Source organism: Copidosoma floridanum, unplaced genomic scaffold, assembly GCF_036245765.1.
Source record: "Copidosoma floridanum isolate Cflo_tuat_1 unplaced genomic scaffold, Cflo_Japanese_pri ptg000012l, whole genome shotgun sequence".
Classification (NCBI taxonomy): Eukaryota; Metazoa; Arthropoda; class Insecta; order Hymenoptera; family Encyrtidae; genus Copidosoma; species Copidosoma floridanum.
The window spans coordinates 2,682,283-2,691,577 of NW_028321889.1; the positions used below are offsets into that span (position 1 = coordinate 2,682,283).

General features: G+C 40.0%; 1 long non-coding RNA gene across 1 annotated transcript in view; it reads right to left on the reverse strand.

Moving 5' to 3' along the window:
• The window catches only part of LOC149375094 (uncharacterized), a 66,137-nt gene extending 57,114 nt beyond the window's left edge, over positions 1 to 9,023 (reverse strand). The window contains exon 1 of the long non-coding RNA XR_016292925.1: positions 8,317 to 9,023. This is a non-coding gene — a long non-coding RNA (uncharacterized LOC149375094). The remainder of the gene's footprint in view (positions 1 to 8,316) is intronic.
• Positions 9,024 to 9,295: the final 272 nt, after the last annotated feature.

Genomic DNA, 9,295 nt, shown 5'->3' on the forward strand with positions numbered 1-9,295 from the left:
AAAAAAAAAAAAGTTTAATTTTTTTAGCTTGCCTGTGCACATTAAATTCTATATCCTCCCGGACCCCTCAGCTGGCGTTTTTGAAGCACCCTTGCGCGCTCGCGGGATGAAAAGAGGAAAAAATGAAAGACAGAACGGGGCGACACCAACACTTCCCGGTGGAAGGAAAAAGCAAGACGAGAGACATTTCGGGCAGGGACTCGTGGAGTTGAAGGGGTGGTTTGGGGTGGCGAGGCTCGACAAATTTTCATTTTCTCTTCGTTTCGCCGACAACTGGCGGGAGTTTCGCTGAGAACAAAAGAGCGCGCCACGTGTGCCACACGACTTGCCCTCCACCCATTTCTTCCCCTCTGTGTGTGTGTCTCCCACCTGCGTGTGTGTACGTAAGTTTGGGTTGTGTGTGAGTGCTTGAGACAAGAGAGAGAGCGAGAAAGTAGTGCAAGTACGGGGGCGGAGCTTTCCAAACCAAGAGAGGCTGCAGTGCATCGACGCGTCGATGGGATTGTTTAAGGCGACAGTTTCTTTCTCGGGGGGTGAATCACCAAGTGAAAGACCCGCGTTCAAAAACTCATTGGAGTACGGTTCAATCAAAATCAGTTGGATACGTGGTAGCAATGCGTGACAAATTATTTCAATCGTCTCACCATTAATTAGAGTACTTTGCTGAGGTATGATGCTTTTTTCCAACAAATGTTGGTATCGACAAGGGTAACTACAAGGAAGAATAACGAGGGAGTCGATCGCTTGGTTCGCTGATTCGGGTGAAATTCGCGAGCTGTGTGGCATTGAGTGAAAAAAAAATAGATCCGTGTCAATCAAAACGTGATAGTCCAGGTCAAACTTCCTCGTTACTCGTTCCGTACACCTCCAACTGTCTATATATCGTGTTTGGTTACCTTGTCGCACACTAGAGCCTATAGAGCCGTACAATCGATCACTCGTACCTGCACACATGTGCACGAATAACAACCAGATGAACAACATTTCGTCTCCGGCATGATGAATTCTTTCAAAAAAAAAAAAATGTATAATTTTTTAATGAAAAGGAGCGTGTCCTGATGCTTGTGAAATGATTAGTATACCTTGTACGATCAATGACAATGCTTGAAGCATCAACTATACTGAATCTTTGGAAAGTGTATCAAGTATCAAATGTTAATTATTTTAATGATGATTGACAATAATTATTAAATCTTGGACTCGCATCAGGAATGTACTGGTCGCTGCGTACTTTCGATAAAACTCAATTTTGAGGCACCTTGAGATTTTGAGGAATTTACTATACTCATTTACAAATACTTGATCTGTAACGTGATTTTCGGTAAATTAAATTTGTGGCCCTTGACTGCCGAAAAAATTAAACGAGCTGTACATCTATACACGTGTGTGTCCATCGCATGCTGACTCCCTCTCAACTTACTTCTGCAAGTACTTCGGCGCTCACATCGATAATTTTTAGACTGTTTGTATGTGTACAAGGAAAGTTGGCCTACTTTGTTCCCTATTCGTGGAACTCGTATGTTCTGAGCGTGGGGTTAGTTTGAATTTACCTGCTAAACTGAAAATACGAAAAGACGTAGATACAGTGTCGTAAAACATTTAGTCTGAGAGACGCAGACATATAGAGATTAAGGTTGTTTAAAACTTTTTCAAGCAAAGCAAGAGTCGCTGCGACACTTTGGCAATCTCAAGATGTTACTTCCTCAAATTTATCAAAAACTCAAGTTAAGAAGCTTTTGGTCAAGCATTACAAGTATGGGCGTTTTTATTCGGACGCACAGGAGAGCGAAGTATTTTTTATGCCACACAGATAAAAATTGTACTATTTACTAATAGACATCTTTTTTGAGACTAAGATTTTTTTTAAATCGAAATACAATCGTACGTTCGAGATATGTACTGAATATCGTTTAAGTCTTCGTGTTTAGTAAAATTATACGGTTGCAAAAAGAGTTTGCAATCTTGTGGTGGAAACAACTAGACATTTATCGAAAAATTTGCAAGTAATACACACGCAAACATATATATGTGTGTGGAAATGTGGTATTCGACATGATTTGCATGTTTATATGAAAATTCAGAATATTCCGAGGCTTTTTATTTTCCAGCGAATACATTGCAAGGAATTTAATACGAACATTTTCTTCGTAAAATTTCATCATACAAAAAGTCTAGCAATAACGCTGTTCTGATGTAATTCAAATGACCTGAAAAAAACACCTTATCGTGAGAAACTACAAAAGCAATCTCACAACATGTTCATAATGAAACATTAACCTCGAGAACCACGAATACGTAAATTACGCGTTTACCTGACGTTACTCATCCCCCATCACTAATTAGAAGATTGAGAGGAAAAAAAAGAAAGTGGGCACTTGTGTGTGTGCCTCGATTGACCTGATTCATCGAACCCCGCAACGAACGAGTCAGAGAGCCTAGGCCATATACATTATACGAGCGATGCAACCCTCCCCCTCCCACCCTCTAAAAACACACACACATATATATGAACCGTCTCGTCCATTGTCGGCGCACTTGCTCCCACTCCGTATCGCAGGTGGACTTTACTAAGCAGAATGGCCCGTTGCCTCTTTTTTCTTGCTACTATCGTTTTAGGGTCCAGTTCTTAAACTTTCGTTACGAATTACGAGTTGAGTCGAGTATATTTCATTATATTCAATGGTTAGTAGTGATTAAACAACTAGCGATCACTAGCCATTATATTATCACTTTGATTCTAAATGTTCTAGTTGAAAGAGAATGAATTAAAAAAGTTTTTCAATGAGATAATACTGCACTTCTGATGTTATAAAAAGAAATATTTTGCAATTTTTAACGGTTTAGGGTTCTGAAATTATTGTAGTCTTTGATGTTAATGTATAGACTCGTAAATCGTCTAGCTGTCGGCTTACATTTTTATGTTGTTATAAATACAAGTAAATTGATGAATGAAATTTTGTACTCGATTCGACTCGTGATTCGTAACGAAAATTGGAAAATCGGACCCACCTCTCTCGTTGTCCATGCGCCACAATTGCTCTTCGTTTTGTGAAAAATCGGGGAATTTTTCTTCAGAGTATCGGTCCTTTTTATCTTTACTATGTAGCGTACTAGCCGATTGATACATCGCCAAATAATTACTCGACGGTTCACAAAAGTGAAGCTTCTCGTCGGAGTATCGCAGGCCGTCCGCTTCACTTCCTTCTCTTCGTGTCCGATATCAAATTTCCCCCCGCCCCCCCCCATACAGAATTTCCTCTATCCTTCATCCATCTCGGTCGGCAAAACTTTTTCCCATTCCCATTGAGCTCATTTCCCCGGATCTTCTTTCTTTCTTCCCCGTTTGCCGCTCACCCTTCGTCGATCACATAACAAGCGAGTTAACCTTTTTCAATGAAGTTTATTGAAATATCACGAGGTGGAACCAACCACCGGTGCAGTACGGGATCGGCATGTTTTCCCCAGATTCGGCATTCCCCTCACGAGGTGCCGAACAACCACGTTACCACGCGAAACTTCTCGGATCAATCGCACGCGCAAGACCGACGTCTGACCATACGTTGATCTATACTACTGGACTCTTAATATATTTCACACGCCCATCCGACCAACGAACGTGTGCACGAGTTGGTCAGTGTGTGTATCTGGACTACGGGCCGTCGTTTGCTATATGTAAATCGCTTAAGCTGCGGCGCCCGGAGAACGTGAATAACGACTCCCTCCAGACCCGAGCGACCCAAGAGAAGCCTACTTTTCTCACTGGCACAGCTACGTTTCTCTATACATTTGTACGCGCATAGAGGCTATCCTTTTACAGGCGTTTCCTCTCCTCGCGCGTGTGTGTATGTCTATTTCGCTCGATGTATGTATACATGTATATATAAATGTGTGTATGAGTTGAAGCACCGCCAGACTTTTTCTTACCCTCTGCTGATCCGAGACTTGTCGACTACTGCACTTTTATAGGAGTGAAACAGAAATGTCACGTTTCGTTATTTCAAATTCAGCTACTATGAGTGAAGAACAATGGAATATATTTTATTTTTCAACTTTATACGTACATCCGATGCAGTGGTCCGTACTGTCGTAGTTTTTTTTTCTTCTTTTTTTCTTTTTTTCCAACCACCGCTAGTTTTAGCGTAAAATAATAATTGTCATGTTTTCGTGAATATTTCAACGCTGTACGTGAAATAAAATTTATTTAGAGCTCCAAGAACTGAATTATGCATATCTACTGCATAAAAAAAAAAATTATGTCTGGCAAAAAACGTCGCTCTACCATTCGAAAAAAATTAGAAAACCAAGTTCTACGAATTACGTAAGTCATCCGTCGTCTTGAACCGAAGGATGAACTGCATCAATTTTACGGAGCAAGTTTTGACGAGTGTAGTAGTAAAAATACTTTTTTTTTTTTTTTTCTCGAATACGACGCACTGATTGAATCCAGCAACATTTCACTGTAATAACTGTCCTCTACCGGCTGTGTACTGCAAAAAACAGGGGAATGAACGAAAAATTCAGATGTGGAAATGAAACTTTGGTGGTAAAGAAAAATGCGACCCGCAATCGCTCATCATCGTAAAATATGCTAAAATATCTTAAAATAAGCTTCATATACGCCGGAAGACGCACTGCCGAGCGTGTATACATTACATGGCCGGGCGTTTAATTAAGAGGATGAAAAAGCAGCTCTTTCAAATGTAAACGCCAGAGTCGATCTAATGAAACGCGCATTGTGTTGCCGAGGCCCCCACGCGAGGGAGGGTAAGATTAAATTGCGCTGAGATAAAATTTATACCATCGTTGCCCATCCAACTTGCGCAGCTGTTATCTCTCTCTTGCTCTATACCACTTGAGCCTGCAGGGCAATTCTCTTTCCGTTGGTTCTTACAGCGCTTAAACTGAATTTCGCCGACTTGGTAACGGCGCGATGAATAAATAAATTATTTGCAGTAATGATGATGCAGGTTGTTGCTCTTTAATTTTTGAATTTATTTCAATGTACAAACATCAATCAGTTTATTAATGCAAATAAAAGGCAAAACTGGAGTGTACGTTCGTTTCATTGAACGTATTGACCATAATTTTCAATAAAACTAATGTACACTCCAGTTTTGCCTTTTATTTGCATTAATTCAATACGCAATGGAAACGTTGTTTGTTGAATTTTTATCAATAAAGGAGGACTAGTAATAAAAAATTTCTGCACTTCAGAAAATCTCAAGTTATAACGTATACTCGTAGTCTCTAAGATTTTGTTATAATGTTCAGAGTTATCGTTTTTCAAAAAATATCTTTCTCCATAAAGTTCGGGCAGAGGCTGCAAACTTTGAAAAATTTTTGCCATAAATTACGCATGGACTGGCTTCCAGGTCAGACCTATTTTAATAAAGAAAATCCAATATCTCTTGGGAGGGGTAGGACTCTTTTTTTTTTTTTTTTTTTTTTTTACTCAATATTGTAATTAATTTTTTATATTTACTACAAAAAATTACTTCTCATACATTTACGTACCGTTTCGTTTATTCACGTTTCTATACCACATCGACTGTACATTTTTCGTTGATATGCATTAACTGAAATTAAACGTGATTGTAATGTCACTTTAAACGAAAAAATAAAAATGAAAGACATAAACAAACTTTACCTCCATAAATTGAAATTGAATTCAGTGAGAGAGAGAAAGAGAAAGCAAGTGAAAAAAAAGATGAACGAGAAAAGTGTATGGGTCTCATTTCAGTCCCTGCACTCTGCAAGTAAGAAATTTAATATTTCCAGTTACCACCTGTATCTACTTCTTTTTTTTTCTGTCCCTCTTGCATTGCCCTTCACCAAAAGGGAAGAACCGCAATGCATCTGAATTTTATTTCCAGGAGGTACAATTTCATTTGTTGCTTCATTTCAACTGAATAAAGTCTTGAATAACTTGAAGGTTTCATCCGATAAAAACGATGGATTGTGGATTCTGTGAAAAATGTACTAAAGGCTGAAAAATGAGAAATCGTTTGATAACATTTCTAGGGAAAAAATTTCATTTACAGAATCAGGAATGATCAGGAGTATCTTTTAAACCACGTATATCTTAATTAATACATCTGCAATGTTTCATCAACTATTCAATCGTCTCCAATGCTACAAGTATATTTACATACGTTTTCATGACAAATATAATTTTTTAAAGAATTGATTAATAACTTTTTATATTGATAAATGCTTATGATACACGTATACGTGCGTTTACGCAAAATCATTATATAGGAGATAAAAATGAAGATTACTTGTTTGTAATATTTTTACTTGGAAGCACTATATTTATATAAATACGACTCATGTACTTGATTACATATTAAATTAACGATTCTTTTTTGATCAACTGATTTATTCAATTTATAGCTTCTTCGTATTTTATGCCTCACATTATCAACTACTCGTTGGGAAACGTACATTCAATTGTTAACTATCAAAACCTTCAATAACTCTCATTATTTCCCAAACAAGTGGCATCACATGAAAAACCCTGGAGCAAATTTTTTTTCTCCCCCAAACTCGCCAAACTCATCTATTGTTGACACGCGTATGTTGAGGTGCAGAATGAAGGACAAACAAGACAGGCTTCTGCCCCACTGCAACTTTTCGTTCGTGCCAACGACGGTCGCTCAGCATCGGGTAATGTCATAAAACAAACTGCGAGAAAGCGCCACGAGCTTATAAAACAAACAAACTGCGAGTGACAAAGCCGTGCTCGTCATTGTTGCCACACGTGCAGCGATTGTGTGAAAAAAACAGCAGCTAAGATTTATTTTGTAATACAAATTGATGGACGTAATTTTTGCACTTGTGTTTGCGAGGTACCTAAATATGTGGTGGTTTTGCGCTTGGGAATATTTTCTTTATCTATATTTAAGTATGTTTAATACGCTTGTGGAGGTTTATTAATTGTTCATTGGCATAGAAGGACGTGAAACGAAAGTAGGAAAATTATTTTAGTAAGTGTGAACCATTTCTGTCGCAAGTAATGTAGGACAGTTTATTGAAAATAACCTTTGGTAACACGTATAAAAACTAAAAGGAAATATCATTGAAAATTTGGATTTTTATTGACGGGTGTCCCTTTTATTACATAAACAGGTGGTGAAAGATACGTAAAACACACGTGATAAAAAGAATTTCGCTCAACACTGAGCTTGACTTTAATATGTAATTCTATGTAAGCTCAAGTAAGTTGCAAGATAGATAGAATATATTCAATAACACAATGCCATTATTTTACTTGTAGATATCTGTCCATGTAATAACTAGAAATATTTAAGTACCTGTTCATTACTTTGACTATATTTGTTTGTAAATTGTTTTTCCTTAAGAATTGTAATGCGCCGTATTTCTTTCAATAAATTTTGTTAAATACCGTGTTAGCATTCGTGCCCAAGTCAGGCTTTACCTGTGTTTTATGCTTATTACCGCAGCTAATAAATTTGACTTTGAAAAACGTTCAAACAAAACAATACACTTTAATAGACGTTTACACTAACTAATTATAACTCATGACCACGTAAAACGTCATCGAGTCTATGAAAACAGGAAATTTTAAGTACACCGTACGAATCGCTGCACTGACGCAATATTAGCGAGTTATCCAATCGTAAGATTTACATTGCGTGTAAATAACATCGGTGGCTCATCGCCCAATGACTACTCATTGCGGTGATTTCGGTAACATCAGCTGGAATCATTGCGTCTTTTCGAGCTCGTACCCCGAACCCACAATCACACGAGCAATTCTGCAGGAACGTCAAAATCGTCATCTTTCGCTTTCAAACAATTTTCCTCGCACCTCATTTGTCACGGTTATAAATATTACGATAGCCTATTCTAATGACATGGGGTGGCAATACTGATTAATATGATTAACTTTTTTTTTGCAAAACGCCCAAGATTCCCACTTAAATCTACATAAAATTTCCAATTTCATCGAATGTATTGGTTTATAGTTTTTGTTACGTAACAATTGCGTAACGCAATTGATAGCCAAACGGATTTCCCACCCCACATCCCTATCCAAGTTCAGCGATGCACAAATAATAACGTGCTGATAGAGGACGTAGTATCGTATTATTCTCGTGTGTCTAAGTCGCAAATGATAATCTCATCACGTTACAAAAAAAAAAAAAAAAAAAAAAAAAAAAAAAAAGGTGATCATTATCATCATTATTGCCCTTTATCTTCGGACAAAGTGGCAATCATAAGGATTCCCCCGGTGTATTATCACATCCTAATTCCAAGATGAGAACGAGGAAGGAAACGAAAAACACAACCCACCTCAACAGATTCCGACAGCAGCCGGGAAAATCCACACAAAGCAGCCACGTAGAAAGATCAACGGGAGGTTGTATACAGAGCACAAATTCCGATGCAGCGTCCCATCAGCTCCGGTAACGACATCGAAAAGAAAAACGGATGATAATCCTTCGGACGGTGATCCCTGCCTAAATCACCCGCCAACGTGTACACGTACACAACGACACACACTTGTACGCATCAGCTGCACGTCAGCCGATCACAATCATCGTAGTTGCTCGTGCCCTACAATCGAGCGCCTAATCGGTGCACGTGGGCGCACGACCACCCACCCGTATATGCACGCGTTGTACCGAGGATCCAATGGGGATGCGATCGCAGACCTTTGCCCCCGCGTGACAACCGGGAGGGCGGTGCGTACGGTATGGGGATGAGGCTCGACAGCATCGTTTTGCAAACAGCCTCGAAAAAATCCTCGGGAAAATTGAGTTCTGGGGCTATTCTTGCCTTCGTGGACCCCCGAGATTATTCGGCGAATCGGCTGAAACCCATTGACCGCGTGCCGATCTAGGGCCAAAAATACTCGCTGTATAGTCCACTTTGACGCTCGACTGACAGTGATCGCACTCGCGCCACGACAACAACACACGCGCGCGCATAAGCCTCGGGAATAGGAGGTATACAGGATACAATGTAGCCAGCAGGAGGGGTGAAACGCGCGCGGCCGCGGTGAGAGTCGCGTTGCCACTGTCATCGAGCTGCAGCTTCCACTCGCGACCGAGTCCCATTCCCGGTGGCAGCCATTCGTCCCCTCCCTGCACCGCCCCCGGTAGCTTCGTTCCCCTACTACCCTGCTGTGCACCTCGCTCGTCGTGTACGTGTGTGCACGGATCGATGGGGGGGGGAGGGGGTGGTCGTGGCAGAGTTGCAGCCCCGGCTGGTTCCACCCCGAGCTTCGCTCACCCACACCACGGGCCATGGTGCGCGGCACGTATAGTAA